Source organism: Ceratotherium simum, chromosome 4, assembly GCF_057802395.1.
Source record: "Ceratotherium simum simum isolate JZ-2026a chromosome 4, ASM5780239v1, whole genome shotgun sequence".
Taxonomy (NCBI): domain Eukaryota; kingdom Metazoa; phylum Chordata; class Mammalia; order Perissodactyla; family Rhinocerotidae; genus Ceratotherium; species Ceratotherium simum.
In genome coordinates this window covers 27,524,206-27,546,688 of record NC_141903.1, presented here as the reverse complement: position 1 = coordinate 27,546,688, position 22,483 = coordinate 27,524,206, and the positions used below count along the sequence as shown (strand labels likewise).

Sequence of the window (22,483 nt, the reverse complement as noted above, 5' to 3'; positions counted from 1 at the left end):
TACCACTACACATCCTTCAAGTCTCAGCTTAATCCCCACTCTCTGAACAGGATGAGCCCCTGACCATTCACCCAAGGCACCCAGCACTGCCGGATAGGACCCTCACTCTTCTTCGTGGTAGGACTCATTCAGCATCCGTCTTCGTTGCCAGACTGTGAGCACCAGGGCGGCGGGGATTGTGTCTGCCTTGTCCCCTGTAACCAGGCACAGAGCACAGTGCTCGGCACAGGGACAGTTGACTGATTTGTCCCTTGACCTCCCAGACTGAGGACTGTGCCCTGCTCCCTGGCATTGGGTGCCAAACATGTCCTAACAGCCATATTCTTCCCTTGCCTCCTGGGATAAACCCTTGGGACCTAGCTGATAACCTTGAAGCTGGGAGACCTAGAGTCCACTGTGCAATCAGGGATTTGTCCTCATGTTTACAAAATCCCCTAAAAATGCTCATGACCGTGACTGACCCCATACCTACTTTTTCAACACAACACTTGCACGCAGTTTATAGGCATATTGGGGCCAAAACCCGGGCCCTCCTTCCCCTGAAGGACCAGCGAGGGTCAAACTCACTGGGGCCATCTCAGTCTGAAATAATGTAATCCTATGACTGCATCCAATGACAGTGTTGACAGTGTGGACAGCGCTACTGGAAGAGGCAATAACCACAGTGCATCAAGGCAGTCAAAAGCTGTGTCACAGAGCCATAAAAATATGAATACGTTTTATCGTAGCAATTCCACCTTGAAGAATTCTTTCTGATAAAAGAATGCATGGGAGCAAAGATGAATTTATGAGGATGTTTACTACAGCCCTGCTCATCACAGTGAAAAAATGGAAATAATCTAGATATCCAACAACAAGAGATTGGTTAAAAGTGGAAATTCAAACAATACCGAGCCACCGTTAAAAATGATGTTGTGCGTGTATATTGCTGACATGGAGTTATGTCCATGACACATGTGTGTTAGGAGCTGTTCAGTGGCAAGTGACATAAATCCATCTCAGTATGGAAAAAGCACAGGGAGGATTTGTTGGTCCATAGAATCCAAAGGAGAGCTGAACATCCAAGGTTCGGGAAGGACCACAGTGTGGCCAGAACTTCAGAACTGGAATCTGGACTCAGACACCTCCAGGACTCCCTCTCCATCGGCCATGTTTGCCCCTCACTTTCTCACTACAGACCGGCTAGTGGGGAACAAGGTTTGGGACCCAGGAAAGGGTCTACCTGAAACTATCTCTAGCCCTGAATCCAGAATCCCAAGCACGGAATATATTGGCTACCTTAGGTGAAGTGCCCAAATCAGAACCAGTCAACTGTGGGCAGGACAGCCAGGCACCGTGAATGGCCCAGCTGGGGTCAAGACCTGCCTCTGGACCAATCAACTAAGACCACGGGAGGGGTCTCCTTGACCTCACATGGGAGCTCCTGCATCACATGGAGAAGAGCATCGTCTCCCAGGAAAGGGAACTGGGCCGATTATTGCAGTTATCCTCTACCTATTGTTGAGGGAAATGGATAACAGTAAACACAGCGAGGTCCCGTTTCTGTAAAGATGTAGGCAGGGGAGCACTAGGAGGAACAAGTCTGAAAAGATATTCTAAAATTGTTAAAAGTGATTTTCTTGCAGCTGTGCTGTGATTTCTACAATGGACACTAATTATGTGTGGGATTAAAAAAATTTTTAAGAGAGAAAGCTATGCTGACTCCACACGTATTCAGAACGTTGACTCAAGAGTCTATCACTCATGACTCTCTCGTTGAGCCAGCCCATGTTGGATTTGAAACACAAATGATTCTATGAACTGCAGATGTCATTCGTGTCTTTAGTCACCTGTCCATCCAACAAGTGGGTGTTTACAGGGGCCCAATAAATGCCAGGCAGCAGTAGGTACTGGAGGTACAGTGACAGCTCAGGGCCAGAACCTGCCCTCGAGGAGCTCACAGTCTGGGGGAAGAAACGGAAGGGTGCATACCGGTTATAAGATGGTACGAGAAGCTCCAAACAGAAGTGTGAGCAGCATGCTAGGAAAATATAGACCAAAGAACAACCCATTCTCTTTAGGGGGATCTTGAAAGGTGGTCTTGAGGCATTGGGCTTTGAACTGGGCGCTGAGTGTAGAGCATGCAGTAAAGGGCTTATCAGGTGAAGGAAGCAGCACGTGCACACGTGCAGAGTTCACCAGCAGGGCCTGGAGTTGGCGGGTAGTGGGGTGTGGCAGGAAGTACGAGGGAGCAGGCAGTGAATTCCATTCACTAAGCATTTAGCGAGCATCTATTATATGTCAGGCCTTTGGCTAAGGGTTTGCTGATGAGATAGGAAAGGCATTTGGGATTAGATTCCAGAGGACCTTGAATGCCATTGTATCTTGTTTCCAATAAAACAAAATTGAGATTAAAATGTGGGTTTACCACTTCTCCTCTAGGAGAGACAAAGTCTTCCTCATCCGTGGACCCTCTCAAGTATCTTCTGCTCATGCATCTCCACATTAGGGGAAGAAGCAAGACTGGATGCGCATGGGGAGAGATGGGGTCCTAACACACTGCTTCCTAGGTTCATAATTTCACCCAAGAGCCGGGGAGATTGGGAAACAAGATATTTGGGGAATTCTCCCAGGGACTGTTATAGAAGTCGAGCTGTGCTCAAAAGGTCCTACCTGGGCTTTGCAGAGGAGGCCGAGAGCCACCATCATGGCACTACCCTCCCAGCTCTGGGGCTCTGGGGTGGCTCTGGCGAAGGGGGATCACTAACTCTGAAATGTCTTTCATGCACTAAGCCGAATGACCTTGGCCTGAATCGCTGAGGGTTATGTAAGATTAGGTAGCCACTTAGTCAAAAATAGCTCTCATGCTGACTCCAGCCCACAGAACAGCATCCAAGTGAAGGGGGCACAGATGGGCCAGAGCTGGGCACGCATGGGGAAATTCCCTCCCTGGTCCTCACCACTGGAAAATCATTTGAGAGTGTTAGATGAGACCGCAGAGCTGCTGACACGTGACGTCCTATGGTTGTCTGTTTGGCAGCAGAAAGGTGGCTGTTTTGCTGAAGCACAGAAACCAAGGGACCATAAAGACAGAAATCCAGTGCAAACATTAAAATAAAAGTGAGTAAGAAGTTGTAGCAGGCAGAAAGAGCACTGGACTAGGAGTCTTCAGATCTGCTACCACTCAAGAGCCAGCACTTTCATTTATTCATTCAACAAATACTTACTGAACAGTTGCTATGTGCCAGAGACTGTGCTACAGTGGAGACACAGGAGGTGATGACAGACACCGTTCCTACTCTCATTGAGTTTCACCATGTGGTAAACTGTCTTGTCCCCCATCCTATGGATAACTAATGTTTTCTGAGATCTTCCCTGTGCCAGGTACTTTACAAGACATTGGCATTCACATGGACAAGCCAGGCACAGTCCCTGGCCACATGTAGCCTACAGTCTAGAGGAGGAAATAGACAAAACAACAACAACAAAACCCAGACAAATGGTCTTTATAATAAAAAATTCCAATAAAGATTTGCCGAGGGCCCTTCCAGATCTAAGAGGAGAACTTCTCTATTGAATGGGACGGTTACCATCTTCTTCAAGGTTTCTGCCCAGTGAAGGAGCATGTCAGGCCCCTATCCTGTCCCTCTGGAAGTGACATAGGGGAAAAGTCCTTTGGACCCTGTGTGGGGAACGGGCGCCCCTTCCACTGCTGTTCAGAGTGGGTATTGCTCTGATGTTTTTGGAGGACAATTTGGCAACATTCATCAAAGTTTTAAAAGTATGCCTCTCTGGGGCCGGCCTGGTGGTGCAGAAGTTAATCACGCATGCTTTGGCAGGCCAGGGTTCACAGGTTCGAATCCTGGGCGTGCACCAACGCACCGCTTGTCAAGACATGCTGTAGCGGTGTCCATATAAAGTAGAGGAAGATGGGCACAGATGTTAGCCCAGGGCCAATCTTCCTCAGCGAAAAGAAGAGGATTGGCAATGGATGTTAGCTCAGGGCTGATCTTCCTCACCAAAAAAAAAAAAAAAAAGTATGCCTCTCCTTTGACCTAATAAGTTCACTTCCGGGGACTTATCTAAAGGAAATAATTGGGTAAGTGCACAAAGATGTACATTCTAATGAAGCTCAGTGCATCCTTTTTATGATAGCTAAGAATCGGAAATAAACAAGGTAGCCAATATTGAGGGATTATTGAAGTGAACTGTGGTATATCCATAAAGTGCCATAAAAGGATTAGGTAGCCCTCTATACCACTGATGTGGAAAGATGTCCATAGGTTAAGTTAAAAAATTTGGTATCAAAAATTGTGTGCAAAGAAATTAGTAGCCTTGTGCACCATTAGTGGGAATGTAAAATGGTATAGGCACTGTGGAAAACAGTATGGCGGTTCCTTCAAAAATTAAAAGAACGACCACATGATCCAGTAATCTCACTTCTGGGTATATACCCCCAAAATTAAAAAACAAGGTCTCTAATTGTACACCCGTGTCCATAGCAGCATTGTTCACAATAGATAAAACATGAAAGCAACCCAAGTGTCCATTGATGGATGAATGGATAAACGAAATGTGGTATATACATACAATGGAATATTATTTAGCCTTAAGAAGGTGGGAAATTCTGACATATGCTACAACATGGATGAACCTTGAGGACATTATTCTAAATGAAATAAGCCAGTCACAAAAAGACAAATACTGTATGATTCCACTTATATGAGTCACTTAGAATAGTCAAAATCATAAAGACAGAAAGTAGAATGGTGGTTGCCGGGGGATGGGGGTGTGGAGAATGAGGAGTTATTTTTTATGGGTATAGAGTTTCAGTTTTACAAGATGAAAAGAATTCTGGAGTTGGATGGTGGTGATGATAGCCCAACATTACAAATGTATTTAAGACCACTGAACTGTATACTTAAGATGGTAAATTTTATGTTATGTATATTTTACCACAATAAAAAAAATTGGGGAAAAATTGTGTACAATAGCACCAAAAAAGGATAAAATATTCAGAAATATATTTAATCACAAAGATATAAGACTTTCATACTGAAACTACAAAGCATTGCTGAAAGAAATTAAAGAAGACCTAAATAAATGGACATCCATGTTCATGGGTTGAAGACATAATACTCCCTAAAGCGATCTACAGGTTCAATGCAATCCCTATCAAAATCCCATAAATTCCATTTTTCAGAAGTGGAAAAGCTGATTCTGAAATTCGTATGGAATTTCAAGGAACCCCAAAGAACCAAAACAATCTTGAAAAAGAAAAACAAAGTGTGAAGACTCACACTTCCTGATTTAAAAACTTACTACAAAGCTACAGCAATGAAAATAGTGTGGTACCAGCATAAGGATAGTCTTACACATAGATCAATGGAATAGAATTGAGATCCCAGAAATAAACCTATACATCTTTGGTCAATTGGTTTTCAACAAGGGTGCTGAGACCATTCAATGGGAGAAAGAATAGAGTCTTCAACAAATGGTGCTGGGACAACTGGATATCCACATATGAAGAATGAAGTTGGACCCGTACCTCACATCATATAAAAAATTAACTCAAAATGTATAAAAGGCCTAAATATAAGAGCTAAAACTATAAAACTCTTAGAAGAAAATATAGGAGTAAGACTTCATGACCTTGAGCACAAGCAACAAAAGAAAGAATAGATAAATTGAACTTACATGCATCAAAGGACACTGCCAAGAAAGTGAAAAGAAACCCATGGAATGGAAGAAAATATTTGCGAATTGTATATCTAATAAGGGTCTTTTATTCAGAAAATATAAAGAAATTGTACAACTAAACAACAAAAAGATAAACAACCCAATTTGTAAAATGGGCAAAGGAGTTGAATAGATATTTCTCTAAAGAGTATATATGAACGATTAAGAAACACATGAAAAGACGCTCAGTGTCATTAATCATTAGTCATTAAGGAAATGTAAATCAAAACTACAATGAGATACTACTTCATACCCACCATAACACCTATAGTGAAAAAAAAAGGAAAATAACAAATGTTGGCAAGGATGTGGAGGAATTGGAACTTTCATACATTGCTGGTGGGAATCTATTTTTTTCTTTTTTTTTTGTGAGGAGGACCAGCCCTGAGCTGACATCCAATGCCAAGCCTGCTGTTTTTTGCTGAGGAAGACTGGCCCTGGGCTAACATCTGTGCCTATCTTCCTCTACTTTATATGGGACACTACCACAGCATGGCTTAACAAGTGGTGCGTCGGTGCTCACCTGGGATCCGAACCAGCGAACCCCGGGCCGCCGCAGCGGAGTGTGTGCACTTAACTGCTTGCGCCACCAGGCCGGCCCCACTGGTGGGAATCTAAAATGGCGCAGCCACTGTAGAAAAGCTTGGTGTTTCTTCAATAAGTTAAACATAGAATGACCATTTGACCCAGCAATTCCACTCTTAAGTATATACCCAAAAGAATTGAAAATAGGAGTCCTAACAAAAACTTATACATGTATATTCATAGCACCATTATTCACAATAGCCAAAAGGTGGAAACAACCCAAATGCCCCTCAACTGATGAATGGATAAACAAAATATGGTATATCCATGCAATGGAACATTATTTGGCTATAAAAAAGGGATGAAGTACTGATACATGCTACAACATGGATGAACCTTGAAAACATTATGCTCAGTGAAAGAAGTGAAACACAAAAGGCCACATACTGTATGATTCTGTTTATAGGAAATACCCAGATTAGGCAAAGCCCTAGAGACAGAAAGCAGACTAGTGGTTACCAGGGAAATAGGGAATGACTCCTTAATGTGTATGCGGTTTCCATTTGGTGTGATGAAAATTTTCTGGAACTAGATAGTGGTGATGGTTATACAACACTGTGAATATACTAAATGCCACTGAATTGTACACTTTAAAATGGTTAAAATGGTGAAAAAAATTGTACATATTCCAGAAAAATAACAGGAAAGACAGATGCTAAAATGTTAATAATGATTATTTGGGGGTAATTGTAGCAGTGACTTTTCACTCTGTCCTTTTTTTCTTTTTGTATGATATGATCATTTTACAATAAGCATATTTTGCATTAATCGGAGTGAGTAAAAGCTACAATGAGCTGTTTTCATTTTAGAAAGCAGGAAGGAAGGAAGGAAGGAGGGGGAGGGAGGACGGAGGGAAGGAGGGATGGAGGGAGGGAGGGAAGGAAGGAAGGTAGGAAGGAAGGAAAGTAGGAAGGGAGACCTTGAACTATTCCCCTCTTTGTCTCTCCCAATTACTTAGGGCTGCAGGCTTTGCTAGAGTGGCTGAGAGTTGTAAAGTTTTCTGGTCAGACACCAGGAAGGACCCTTTAGGTCAATAGGGGTGAGGTCACAGCTGACAGAACTCTTTACATGTCCTGTGGAAAGATCCCCAAGATATACTGTGTAAAAAGCCAGGTTCAGAACATAATGCCCCGATTAATGTGAACACACACACATGCACATAATTGCTACAGAATGTATTCACATACATTTGTAAATTCAAAGATACTCTGTCAAAATGAATAAAAAACAGCAAAAATGGCTTTCCCCAGGGAGGTGAACTGGGTAGCTGGGGACAGGAGAGGGAGGGAAGGAAACTGACTTTTCCCATCTCTGTACCTTTTGCATTTGGTGGCATGTATTTTCAAAAGTACGTACTTTTTTCCTGAGTACCTGCTTTAGGTCACACTTTTTTTTTTTTTTTTTGTGAGGAAGATCAGCCCTGAGCTAACATCCATGCCAACCCTCCTGTTTTTGCTGAGGAAGACTGGCTCTGAGCTAACATCTACTGCCAATCCTCCTCCTTTTTTTTCCCTTTTTCTCCCCAAAGTCCCAGTAGATAGTTGTATGTCATAGTTGCACATCCTTCTAGTTGCTGTATGTGGGACGCAGCCTCAGCATGGCCGGACAAGCGGTACGTCGGTGTGCGCCCGGGATCCAAACCCGGGCCGCCAGTAGTGGAGCATGCGTGCTTAACCGCTAAGCCACGGGGCCGGCCCCTAGGTCACACTTTCAAAGGGAAAATATATTTATAATAAAATGTATTTGTGAATAAAATACAGTTATCAGAGAAATGGTCTTTATTTTTTTACTTTTTCTTTTTTCTAAATTTTCTATAATGACATTGATGTCATTTTATGTTCAAAACATTTTATGTTCGAAAGGTCTGTAATTGACTGAGTTTTTCAACATAAAGCCTACCGATTTTAGGCCACTGGTGAAGCAGTGCTGGCCTGACCTTGACCTCCAAGCAGCCCTGGACCCTTCCCTCTGGCCCTGCTCTCTGCAGCCTCCTTGGCGCAGACCCTGGGCCCTCCCTCTCCCGCTGCCCTCAGATGGCCTGCCCCGCCTGCCAAGCCGTTCACCCAGTCCCCATCTTAAGCCTCCTTAGCCCTCAGGACTCACCGGTGGAACTAGGGCACGGCAGAGGGTAGGGTGCTTCCAGATTCCTCTCTAGAAGGGGCGTGGGGGCTGTTTTGAAGGTATGTTTGTCCAACAAACACACTGTTTTTACTTTAACAGTATGTTATAGACAAATAAAAATCAAGTTTCAAAAGAATGTTTAATTCATGTTAGGTGGAGCAAACATGAATTGCCCATTTTAAAGAAGAGGGTGTGCAGGTGTTGGGGGAGACTGATGGAGATGGAGAAGTGGGCCAGCCCCGGGACCACCCTCCCTGGCCCCCCTGGTGTGGCCACCGTGGGGTGACCTTGATGTTTGGCTGCCAGGCCTGCTTTGCAGAGGGAAGAGGGAACAAAGATCGTCCAACCTCCTGTCCAGACATGTCATCAGAAACCTTCCTGGGCTCCCCTGTGGTCTAGGACTGGAAGTTCTGGGAGGTTCTCTCCTGGGACTTGTTTTCTGAGCCTTTCTCCTTCTTGGCTTCTCTGCTGTTCCCTGCACACTTCTGAGGTGATGCTATGTCAGACCAAAGTGGGCCAGTCAGCGGCTTCCAAGGTCTGCTGGTGGCTGTGCCAGCAAAGTCCTTACTCCCCCTGGATAACTCCTCCATTGCCTAAAATCCCTCCGTTTGAGAACTATCCTTTTGCATTATCAATTCTAAATTCCTATTTAAAAACAAACAAAAAGTTCATTTTCTCCTCTGAATTATAAAAATATATAATCGTGTTAAGTAGAAAAAAGTAGAACCCCACAAGTCACAAAACATCCATACACCCAGTACCTAAAGAGAACCACTATAATATTTTGGAGTATTTCAACTCTTTAAAAATAAATCTCTGGGGCCGGCCCCGTGGCTTAGCGGTTAAGTGTGCGTGCTCTGCTGCTGGTGGCCCGGGTTTGGATCCTGGACACACACCGACGCACCGCTTGTCAGGCCATGCTGTGGCTGCGTCCCATATACAGCAACTAGAAGGATGTGCAACTATGACACACAACTATCTACTGGGGCTTTGGGGAGAAAGACGGGGGCAAAAAAAAAAGAGGAGGATTGGCAATAGATGTTAGCTCAGGGCCGGTCTTCCTCAGCAAAAAGAGGAGGATTGGCATGGATTTTAGCTCAGGGCTGATCTTCCTCACAAAAATAAAAAATAAAAAAATAAAAATAAATAAATCTCTGAGCCATTTTTATTATTATTATTACTTTGTATAGTTGTGATCATTCCATATATCAATTTGATCCCTTTTAATAAAAACCATTTCAACAGAAGCACTTTTTCGTGTTGCTATAAATCCTAGCTCTGCTGTGCTATTAACTATGTAATCTTGGGCATGTTACTTAACCTCTCTGCACCTCAGTTTCCTTACCTGCAAACTGGGGATAATACTTTACCTTACAGGGCGCCTGCAAGGATTCAATGAGATAGTGCAAGTAAAATGCAACAGCCCCATGCAATAAATGTTAGCAATTTGTCTATTGCTAGCATAGACATGGTTGATTTCCCTTTTCAGCTAGCGTGAATAATGCTACGAGGAACACCTCTGTGTCTGAAGCCTTGTCCATATTGAGGATTAATTCCTTAGGAGAGATTCCCGGAAATGGAATTGCTGGACCAAAGGGTTTAAACCTTTTTAAAGTTCTTGATACAGATTGTTATTGACACTCCTGCCAAGAGAGGAAGAATCCCGTTTTGGTTTACTATTTATTTATCTATTTCCGGCTTTATTGCGATATAACTGACATATAACATCATGTAAGTTTAAGGTGTACACTGTGATGATTTGATACACATATATATCGCAAAATGTTTACTACAATAAGGTTAGTTAACACATCCTTTACCTCACATAATTACCATTTTGTTGTTGTTATGGAGAAACCTGGTTTTAAGTGTAAATCTGTCTCCTGCAGGACAGGACATTGAGGCCCCCCTCCACCACCCCACACACACAACTTTAGTGAGTGCGGGTTTGGAAGCCTTCACTCTCTGAACAAGCCTGCCTGGGAGTCTGATAAGACATCTTGGCACATATAGGGACCTGTTAGAATAACCGTAAGACCTCAGTTTCACTCTCTGTAACCCTGGGGCAAGGATCTCACCCAAGGTGTGGTGAGGCATAATCAATGGCTAATGGCTGGAGCTGACTTTTGTCCACATGGTGATAAAAGACCTTTGAATTGCTTGGCCACTTTTGAATTTCTCAGGAAAAGTGATAACACTAGACCGAAGTTCGTGCCAGTTGGCCAGGCTGGCACCCACGAGGCTGAGGGGAGAGAGGGGATGATCACAGTCCCATGAGCGTTGGGCCGGGTTCATTGCGGTTGGGGTCATTGGGGTAGGAGATATTTCCCCATTGATCCTCCCACACATCACACCACAGGAAATATCCCCATGCTTTGTTTACCTACCACCCCACCCCGATACAACTGGAGGATGTAGGTTTTGACACACAGTAGACAGAGGACTTAGAACGAGGTGAGGCTCAGCTCTGATATGAGGGACTGATCAAAACCATACTTGTCCCTCCCCCCATCACAACCAGCCACCCACCAACACTTCCCAGAAAGACTGAATCAAAATCCCCTGTACCTGGGTCTGGGAATATGCATTTTATCAAGCTCTCCAGAGGATTTTTATCATCTAGGAAGCATACAAAGGAAACATAGGGATCCACATATCCAAATGATATCTGCTCAGATCTCTCTTTGCTCAAAAACCTTCGAAGGCTCCCACTTTTCAGATTAAAGCCTCAGCTCTTGAGTATGGCATGCTAGACTTCTCCAGCCCAGACCCTTACTCCACCTCTCGCCTCACTTGCCACCCACTGTAGCTACTCTGGGCCCTTCCTCGTGCCTGAATATGCTGTGGGCCTTTTGGACCAGGCAACCTTGCTCTTGCTATGCTGTTTACTTTGTGAAATCTTTCCCAACATTTAAGGCCCAGCTCCAGTGCTCCATCTCCAGGAGCCTCCCTTCATCCAGCACCAGTTAGAAATGACTCCCTTTCCTCTGAGCTCCCATAGACCCTCCTCATCTGTGCCCTCACATGGCGCCGGTCACTTTCCACCTCATTTTATAGATGTTTGTTGGCCTCATCTCCCCACACAGTATAGAAGCTCCTTAAGGGCAGTCTCCATATCTGGTTCTCTTCTGTGTCCCCAGGGCCCAGTGCATGACTTCATGTCTCTTAAGGCAATTAGTAAGTACGGCTGAAATGAATTAATTCCTGCCCACCATGCCAAAGAGATATTAGTAGGAAAAATGAATTAAATAGGGATAGCTTGACTTCTTTCTTTCCAATCTGAGTGCCTTTTATTTCATTTTCTTGCCTAATTGTCCTGCCAAAACTTTCAACACAATGTTGAATAGAAATGGTAAGAGAGGACATACTCGTTGTTCCTGATTTGGGGGAAGTCATTTGGTCTTTCATTATTAAGTATGATTTAGCTGTGGGTTTTGTTTTTTTTTTTTTCCCTCCAAAGCCCCAGCGGATAGTTACATGTCATAGTTGCACATCCCTCCAGCTGCTCTATGTGGGACTCGGCCTCAGCATGGCCAGAGAAGCGGCGCGTCGGTGCACGCCTGAGATCCGAACCCCGGGCCGCCAGCAGCTGAGTGCATGCCCTTAACCGCTAAGCCACAGGGCTGGCCCTAGCTGTGGGTTTTTTGCAGATGTGCATTATCAGATTGAGGACATTCTCTTCTATTCCTAGTTTGTTGAGTGTTCTTATAGTGAAAGGATTTTCAATTTTGTCAAATGCTTTTTCTGCATCAGTCAAGATGATCATGCGGGTTTGGTCCATTATTCTATTGATATGGCATATTACATTATGTGATTTTCAGATGTTAACCCAACATTGCATTCCTAGGATAAATCCCACACGGTCCTGGTGTCTAATTCTTTTTATGTATTACTGGATTCTATTTGCTAGTATTTTGTCGAGGATTTTTGCATCTGTATTCAGAAGAGATTGGTCTGTAGTTTTCTTGTAATCTTGTGATGTTTTGGTTTGGTTTGAGGATGAGAGTAAGCCTGCTCTCTTCAACAAGTTGAGAAGTATTCTTTCCTCTTCTATTTTTTGGAAGAGTTTGTGAAGAAATGGTATTAATTCTTCCTTAAGTGTTTGGTAGAATTCATCAGTGAAGCCATCTGGGTCTGGGCTTTTCTTTGTGAGTAGTTTTTTTAAAATTAATAATTCAATTTCTTTATTTGTTACAAATTTATTCAGGTGTTCTATTTCTTTCTGAATCAGTTTCGATAGTTTGTGTCTTCCTAGGAATCTGTCCATTTCATTTATAGCATTATTCTCTTATAATCCTCTTTATTTCTGTAAGGATTATATTTATTTCTATAAAATTTATTATTATTTTATTTCTGTAAAATCCTTATATATCTGTAAGGTCTGTGGTAATGTCCTCTTTTTCATTTCTGATTTTCATGGTTAGAGTCTTCTTTTTTTTTCTTGCTCAATCTAGCTAAAAGTTTGTCAATTTTGTTGATCTTTTCAAAGAATCAATTTTTTATTTTCTTGATTTTCTCTATTGTTTTCTATTCTCTATTTCATTAATTTTAGCTCCAATATTTATTATTTCCTTTCTTCTGCTTGCTTTAGGTTTAGTTTGCTCTTCTTTTTCCAGTGTATTAAGGTAGAAGTTTAGGTTATTGATCAGAGTTTCTTCTTCTTTTTTAATGTAGATGTTTATAGCTATAAATTTTCCTCTAAGCACTGCTTTAGCTGTAGCCCATAAGTTTGGGTATGTTGTGTCTCATTTTCATTCATCTTAAAATGTTTCCTAATTCCCAATGGAATTTTTCTTTAGCTCATTGGCTATATAGGAGTGTTAATTTCCATATATTTGTCAATTCCCCAAATTTTCTTCTGTCATTGATTCCTAATTTCACTCCATAGTGATCAGAGAACATACTTTGTATGATTTCAATATTTTTAAATTTACTGAAGTTTGCGTTATGTTCTAGCATATGATTTATCCTAGCAAATGGTCCATGTGCACTGGAATAGAATGTGTATTCTACTTTTGTTGAGTGGAGTGTTCTATAGATTCTTACTGGGTCTAATGGTTCATAGCATTGTTCAAGGCTTCTGTTACCTTGTTGATCTTCTGTGCCTCATATAACTTTGTCTCTTCAATGGATTAGAAAACAAATGCTCCTTTAAAGATTGATTTCATTGTCCTTTAGAGGTTAGCTTTGGAGTCTCAACTATCCAGTTTGACTGTCTACACAAACCTAAATCTTTGTCATAAGAACAAACTCTACACCTCTCTGAGCCCGTGGTTAATCTAGCCTATGAAATATTGGTTAAGGCCTGGAATGCAATTCTCAGTGAAGAAGGGCTCCCATAACTGATCCTCCTAGAGGCATGTGATTTCCAGAGTGAGGTTCTAGGTAAATCAACCCTGGATCTCCTATTCAACCAAGTCAATGTTTTCGTTCTTCCCTTTCTCCCTCCCTCCCTCCATTCTTCCTTCCTTACCTTCCGTCCTCCTTCTTTCCTCTCTTTTCCTTTCTTCATTCTTTCCTTCCTTTCTTCCTCCTTCTCATACTCCCACTATCCTTTTTCTATCCAATCATGTATCTGTATTTCTTTCTTTCATTCAAACCTTCATCCTACTTTCCATTCAAACATCCATCTGTCCATCTATCTGTCCATCCTTCTTTCCTTCTACCTATCTACTCACCTTTCCTTACCTTCCCCCTTCTCTTACTGCCTCTCTTCATTTCTTCCTCCTTCCCATCTATCCACTCATCCATTCATTTTTAACATCTTTGGCACCATACAGGGCTCAAACTATCCAAAATGGCTGAGCTCAAAGCAAGCATGGTAGGAAAAATCTTGTGGTGGGGAATTGGAATGAAGAACCCTAATTTCTAATCCTCATTTCCCTTCCAGGAACCTAGTGCGAGCAATGATGCTCACAAACATTTACAGAGTACGTGTTGTGAGCCAGGCATAGTGTCTACAATTGGGGGTGAAAAAGACTAGGTCACCACTCTCAGGGATAGAGAATAACAATACAGGCTGAAAGAACCACAGCATCATGACCCATAAGGCTGAGGTCGGGGGGAGCTTCTCAGTTGAGGCAGTTGGAGAGGGTTTCCTGGAGAAGTAGATACCTGGTTGGGCCTTGAAGGATGAGCATTTTTTGTGAGGATCAAATGAGATAGTAGCATGTGAGATTGTTTGTAAAATGTAAAAATGTCACAGAGAGAGTGATCTTTATTATTAATATATTACAATGCTAAAAAACATATAGACTAATAACAACTGGCCTGCCTAGAAAAGGTATTTGTCAGAAGCACTAGAAAATTCCTACACAGTTTTTAAGACTTTAAGACAAGTTTTCTAAGATTGGAATCAGTCACTCACAGAGTAGTGAGGCAGGGTACAGGAGTACATCAGAGTGTGGACTTTGGTATCAGACCCACCTGGGGCCAAGCGGTGACTGTCACTTGCTATCCATGTGCCCATCTCTGGAATGGGGATGATAAGATAAGAAGATTAAGCGAAATGTATGTGTTGGGGTTGGTAGCTCATGATGAGTGCTCTGTAAATACCAGCTACCAACGTTCAAGGGGAAAGGACTCACAGATCATCTGGCTCAATTCATGTTTTGTGAATTCATGTTTTCCTTTTAAAAAGGTGTGGGTCTTTTTGGTTTTTTGTTTTATTTTTATCTGTCACCAAATAACCAAATATGTAACCTTGAGAAATTACTTGGTTTTTCTTGGCCCTTGCCTTCCTTTTCAGTAAAATCTCTTTGGATTGTCATGACAAAAGCAAGATCTATCAAGGGAAAGATCTTTCAAAATTGTGAAATACAAGCCTAAGCCACAAAGATGTTCACCTCACTATTGTTTACCATGGGAAGGTGGAGAACTGGAAATAACATGGATGTACAAAAAGAGTTGACTGTGAAATAAATTATGAGACTTCCTTCAATAGGCTTGTAAACAATGAAGAATATAGGTCCATGAGAACCAAGACTTTTTTCCTCTTGTTGAATGATAAATCCCTCAGCACCTAAAACAGTGTCCATCATATAAAGGTATTTGGTATTTATTGAAGGAATGAATTAATAAATGTTTTAAATTAATTTCCAAGGAACATCCTTGAGGAATGCCATTTGACTATTGTTTTACTACGTGGTATATACACGTGGACTAGAAGAGCTGGTGGTGGTTTTTGAGAGGCTATGTAGGGGGAGCTGGGAAGTCAGACTGTAGAGAGAACAGAGCTACCAAGTGGGACATTTGAGGGTGTTTGCTGGATGGTGAGCAATATAACTCTCTCCTCCGTGGCCCACAAAGTCTTCAGTAAAATATATGGTGCCTGGCAGTGCTTTTGGGATTGGATGTGTTTTTGAAGGGTGGAATGAAATACAGAGACTGGCCACAATCAGAGAATACCAATGAGTATCCAATCACATCTGAGTATCATAATATAGAAAAAAATTTAATGACATGGAAAGATGTTTACAATATATTGTTAAAATATTTTGGTGCAAGAGGGAATGTGCAATTGCAATCCATTTCCATTAAAATAGAAAAACGTCTGCTCGTGTCAGAATGGTGGGATTAGAAATATATTTTTTCTTTTTGATTATTCATGCCTTATATTTTCTTTAATGAACACGTACTTGTGAAATTGAAATAACGTGAGGGCCGGCCCGGTGGCTTAGCGGTTAAGTGCACGCGCTCCGCTGCTGGTGGCCCGGGTTTGGATCCCGGGCGTGCACCGACGCACCGCTTCTCCGGCCATGCTGAGGCCGTGTCCCACATGCAGCAACTAGAAGGATGTGCAGCTATGACATACAACTATCTGCTGGGGCTTTGGGGGAAAAAATAAATAAATAAAATCTTTAAAAAAAAAAAAAAAAAGAAATTGAAATAACGTGAAATGTTCAGTGAGCTTGAGCTGTCCTTATTGTGTTTGACTGGTTGGTAAAGCAAGTGAGCTAGAGGTGAAATGACATTGTCAAGGTCAAGCCAAGACTGAGTAACCCATTGATTCATGGCCAGTTAGTGACCTTTCCATTTGACTGGAAGGAAACACCTCCCTCGTAGTGTTTTGAGTGCTTTGGATACACGGCACCTGAAAGATCTGATAGACCAGGCTGTTCCCTTTCCCATTCACTCCCTTTTGCTAGATTCTAGGAAATAATCATTGCCCAGGAGAGTGTCAGTGGCTATAAGTGCATTCCTTCTCCCATTTCAAAGTACACTCACCAGGGGTTTTTTTTGCACTTCAGGTCGGTAACATGACCCTCAAGCTCCTCTGGGCAGAAAATCATGTCAGCAGGATGGGTTGTGAAGCCTCCTGCAGATTGTGCCAGTTATAATCTGTGACTCGTATCTGCAGATAACAATTTTCTATAAAGGTTTTTGTTGAGTGAAAGGGACACACAGAGACTGAGACATAGGGGCAGCCAGGAAACATACCTAGAAGCATAAACTTACAACCCTGGAAGTGAAAGGGCCCTTCGAGGCCACCTGTGTTATCACTGGATAATCTGGGAAACTGAGGCTTGGGTTGCACAAGCCAACGGTACAACCAGGGCCAGAATCCAGAAGGTTTTTGCTTCCTAAACATCTCTCCATGCCATCCTTTCCTGCTCCTCCTCCCCACCCCAGTCCACAGGGATACCACAACTCCTCCCTAGCTGATCTTCCTTCGACCTGGGGCTATGTCACACATAGCGATGTGTGACATAGCCCCAAACGATCAAATAGATAATGTTTTTTTTTAAGACACTTCATTTTTATTTATTTATTTTTTTTGCTGGGAAAGATTCGCCCTGGGCTAACATCTGTTGCCAATCTTCCTCTCTCTTTTTTTCCCTCCTCTAAACCCCAGTACATAGTTGTAAGTCCTTCTGGTTCTTCTATGTGAGAACCAGAACCTGGGGCTTCCTTCGACCAGAGGGCCTTGGGAACCATGTTGAGGAATTTGGACTTTAACCTGAAGCAATGAGACATATGGAAGAATTTTCTGTCAGGAGAGCAGTGAGGTCAGAGCTGGATCTCAGGAGGCCGCTGAAACCCTCTGACTGCCGTGTGTGGAATGGACCTGAGGAAGTTAGGGTGGACTCCGGCAGACCAGAGAGGAGGCTGCCGTAATTGTCCAGGTGACAGGTGATGGCAGCCAGGACCAAGGCTGGAGCAATGGAGATGAGAAAAGTGGGTGGTCTCCCTGACTCCTCTAAGCCCTTGTTGAGCTCCTCCTTTGGCATTTATAGTCAGTGTCACGCAATTTCATACCTAGCAGGGGGCTTATAATTGTTAGGATTCTTTTAGGTGTCATTGTACAGAAACCCGACTCAAACTAGCTCGAGCTCAACACTGTTGAGCAATCAGGCACATGTTAGGGGTTCAGTAAATGATGAATGAATAAATGAGTAAATGAGTGGCTCTTGACTCCTGGACCATTGCTCTTTCTACTACACGTAAGGCAATACTGACTTAAGCCTCAATTCCATAACCCTAAATACTCTGAAGGCCATCTGTTCTGGGCTTGTACCCAACTTGGGAATCCCTTCGACAACATGCCTGACAAATATCCATTTGGCCTGTCTTTGGAATTTTCCTGGGACAGGGTACTCGCTACTTCAAAAAGCAATCAATATTTTTTAAAAAAACGATCAAATAGATAATGTTTTTTTTTAAGACACTTCATTTTTATTTATTTATTTTTTTTGCTGGGAAAGATTCGCCCTGGGCTAACATCTGTTGCCAATCTTCCTCTCTCTTTTTTTCCCTCCTCTAAACCCCAGTACATAGTTGTAAGTCCTTCTGGTTCTTCTATGTGAGCTGCCGCCACAGCATGGCTTCTCACAGACGAATGGTGTGGTTCCTCGCCCAGGAACCAAACCCCGGCCACCAAAGCAGAGCACGCTGAACTTTAACCACTAGGCCATTAGGGGTGGCTCTAGATAATGTATTGTTATTTTTTCGTGTGTGAGGAAGATCAGCCCTGATCTAACACCCATGCTAATCCTCCTCTTTTTACTGAGGAAGACTGGCCCTGGGCTAACATCCGTGTCCATCTTCCTCCACTTTATGTGGGACGCGGCCACAGCATGGCCTGACAGGCAGTGCCTCGGTGCATGCCCGGGATCTGAACCCGGGCCGGCAGCAGCGGAGCGCACGCACTTAACCACTACGCCATGGGGCCGGCCCTGATAATGTATTTTTAAAATCAGCTTTATTGAAGTATAACTTACATACAAGAAAATGCACCTATTTAAGTATAAAATTCAATGAATTTGAGAAACATATATGGTTATGTAACCACCACCACAATACAGTTTAGAACATTTCCATCATGCCAAACAGTTTGCTTGTCCTCCTTTGTAGTCAACCTGCTCTCCCCACCCCTGGTCTCTACTTCTTGTCACTATAATTTTTCCTTTTCTAGAATTTCATTTAAATGGAATTACACACTATTCAGTCTTTTGAGTCTGGCATATTTCACTTAGCTTAATGCATTTGAGATTCATCTGCGTTGTTGCATCTGTCAGTAGCTTCTTCCTTTTTATTGCTGAACAGTATTCCATCAAACGGATGTTACCACAATTTGTTTATTTGTTCACCATTTGTTTATCTGTTCACTTTGTTTATTCAACCTACCATTTGGGTTTTTTCCAGTTTTCAGCTATTGTTAACAAAGCTACTATGATAATACACACATGCATCCTTGGGTGGACATATTTTTTTTATTTCTTTTATATAAATACCTAGAATGGAATTTTTGGGTCATATGGAAGGTATATGTTTAACTTTTTAAAAAACTGCCAAACTACTTTCCAAAGTGGTATCATTTTGTAAATGTATCCTTTTGCATTTCTGTCAATATTGTATGAGAGTTCCAGGTGCTCCACATTGTCACAAACACTTGGTATGGTCAGTTTTTAAATTTTAGTCACATAGGGAATGTGTAGTGGCATTGCATTGTGACTGTCACTTGTGTTTCCCTAATGACTAATGATATAGAGCATCTTTCCATGTGCGTATTCACCATTTGTATAAAATAGACATGATTTTAAAGCAACACTTTATGCTGTTGGAAATCTCCAAGCTCTATTGGTTCAATTCAGTTTAACAAATGTTTATTGATAATTTACTCCATGTCATTTACTGTGAGGTCTGATGTGCCTAAGATTGAGACCCAGTCCCTGGCCTTGATTTGCTCAGTTTCATGGGGGGAAATGGAGACTTAGAAGCGAAAAATCTCTCACCCAAGATGTTAGTGCATTAATAGAGGTAAGTCCAGGATACAGGGAAGACAGTCTCCCCAGCCAGGGGTGATGGTGGCATGGGGGAGTGAGAGGGCGGAGCAGGGGACTCAGGAGAACGTCCACCTTGGCTCTGAGCTCTGTCATCACAGAGACGAGGCATGTTGTCATTCATTCATCACACACTAGTTGAGCATGTTCTGTGGACCAGACACTGTGCTGGCTCAGCAGATGGCCATGGACCAGACAGACATGGTCCCTGTCTCAAGGATCTTACAGAGTGAGGGCAATAAGTTTACTTCCTTTCCTCACAGCAACTTATATCAAAAATCTATATCTACCTATCAAAAAATTGAGAAGTGATTAGAAAACATCAAAACAGATAGATTTATGCTAGTTGTATATGTTATATAATTTTACATTGATGCTTCATTAAGGTGTCTTTCATTTAAGATATACGTATTTATTGAGCATTTGGTTTTTTCACATGGGTTACCTCACTGGGTCCACATGATCAACGAGAGAGTAGGATTGCTGCTATCTTTGAAACTGAGAGACAGAGAGCTAGATAACGGGGCCAAAGTCACTCAAAAGTGGAGCCAGTCTTTGAACTCAAATCTCAAGACTTTAAATCCAAGTACTGCTCTGAATAGTATCTGAGAACTTGGCACATTTTTATACAATTTCAGGACTAATGTACTAACTATAATCAGTTAAAATTAAGGTCCAAGGGATTATGGTTTGGGTTATTTTCCAGAATTTTCCAAATATCTGTCCAAATCCCACATTTAGCCTGTGAGGTCACTGAGGTCCAGAGGGAACAGCCCCATAGTGAGTCAGAAGCCGGGTCCACGCTGTTGTTGTGTGAGAGTGCTGCCTCTCGGTGCTCACTAACTTGCTTGGTCCATCTCTGTTTATTTATTTAGTCCACAAACATTTGGAGCAGTCTGCACTGCTGTGGGCAAAGGAGTGAGGGATGATGGGAATCTCTTGAGTGAGAGACCTGAGACATCTGGGTTCAAATATCAGCTCTGTCACTTCTAAGCTGAATGACTCTGGCAAGTAACTTAATCTCTCCAGTCTCGGTTTCCTCATCTGTGAAATGGGGATCATGACAGCACTGACATCAGGGAGTTGCTGGGAGGCATCAAAGAGCAAATGCATGGAAAAGCCCCATTTTGAGTTCTAGATTTTGCTATTTGTTGAACAAATGAAAGAATGCAAATACTTAGCTCTGTGCTGGGCTCATAATAGCACTGGATAAATTACACAATGACCAGTTTTTCTATTTAATAATTGCACTAAAGTTATTTTTTATGAAAATTGAATTAAAGGAAATTTTAGCAGAGAATATTGTCACTAAAATCAAAACTCAAATACACTGTTTCATTTCTCCATGTTTTCTTCAAAACTTTATCCCTATTATTGCATTAAAATGATATATTATTAAGAAGCTGACAACACCACCAAGGAAATCTTTTTTTTTTTTTAACTTTTTATTTATTTATTTTTCCCCCCAAAGCCCCAGTAGATAGTTGTATGTCATAGTTGCACATCCTTCTAGTTGCTGTATGTGGGACTCGGCCCCAGCATGGCCGGAGAAGCAGTGCATTGGTGCGTGCCTGGGATCCGAACCCGGGCTGCCAGCAGCAGAGCGCGCGCACCCAACCGCTAAGCCACAGGGCCGGCCCAACACCAAGGAAATCTTAAAAGTACATTTTTATATAAAACTCACCACTCAAATACACTAACAGTTTTCATTTCTTCATATTGCCTCCCAACTTTTATTGCGAAAGTTTTAGTTCATTGGAACCAGAAGGGCTCTCTTTGTGTCACTCTTTTTTAAAACATTTTATTATTTAATTTTTGCTTCAAATTATTTGATAATAAAGTTGTTCATGAATTTATGCTTGTGATTTATAATGGTTCCCTACTATTCTACCCAGTAGAGTCCTTCCAATAATTTACAGAAACTCAACTCCTACAGGCAATTATATCATATTATCATATCATATCTTATTATATTCCACAAAATCATTAAATGTTTACTATGTAACATTTGAGCATCACCAAAATTCTATGCAGTAAGTATTAAAATTATCCCACTTTAGGAGACTGGCCCAGTGGTGCAGCAGTTAAGTTTGCGCGCTACGCTTTCATAGCCCGGGGGGTTCTCTGGGTCGGATCCCAGGTGTGGACCCATGCACTGCTTATCAAGCCATGCTGTGGTGGTGTCCCATATAAAGGAGAGGAAGATGGGCACAGATGTTAGCTCAGGGCCAATCTTCCTCAGCAAAAAGAGGAGGATTGGCAACAGATGTTAGCTCAGGGCTAATCTTCCTCACACACACACACACACACACAAATTATCCCACTTTAAAGATGAGGAAACTGAGGCTCAGATTATTTTAATAATTTGCCAAAGTTCATATGGCTAGTGTTTCCGTTATCTATTGTTGTGTAACAAACTGTCCCAAAATGTAAAGGCTTGAGGCAACAACAACCATTTATTTGTTCCTGATTCTGCACTGTGGTCAGGGCTTGGTGGAGTTGGCTCACCTCTACTCCACATGGTACTGACTAAGGCAGCTTCATTGGGGTTGGAGGATCCAAGATGGGTGTATTCAGATGTTGGGTGCCTCAGCAGGGGAGGCTGAAATAGCTGGGGCCAGCTGGTTACTCTTTTTGTGGTCTTTCATCCTCCAGGATCTCTTTCTTTCCATGTGGTGTGTCTAGCAGGTTAGCTGGACTTCTTTACGTGGTAGCTGGCTTCCTAGAGAGCAAAAGCAGAAGCTCCCAGGCATCCTAAGGCCTAGGCCCGGAACTGG

At 42.3% G+C, this 22,483-nt stretch overlaps 1 long non-coding RNA gene across 1 annotated transcript in view; it reads left to right on the top strand.

Annotated features, from left to right (window-relative positions):
- Nucleotides 1-22,483, top strand: part of LOC147917224 (uncharacterized) — a 37,819-nt gene that overhangs the window by 9,406 nt on the left and 5,930 nt on the right. The window lies entirely within an intron of this gene.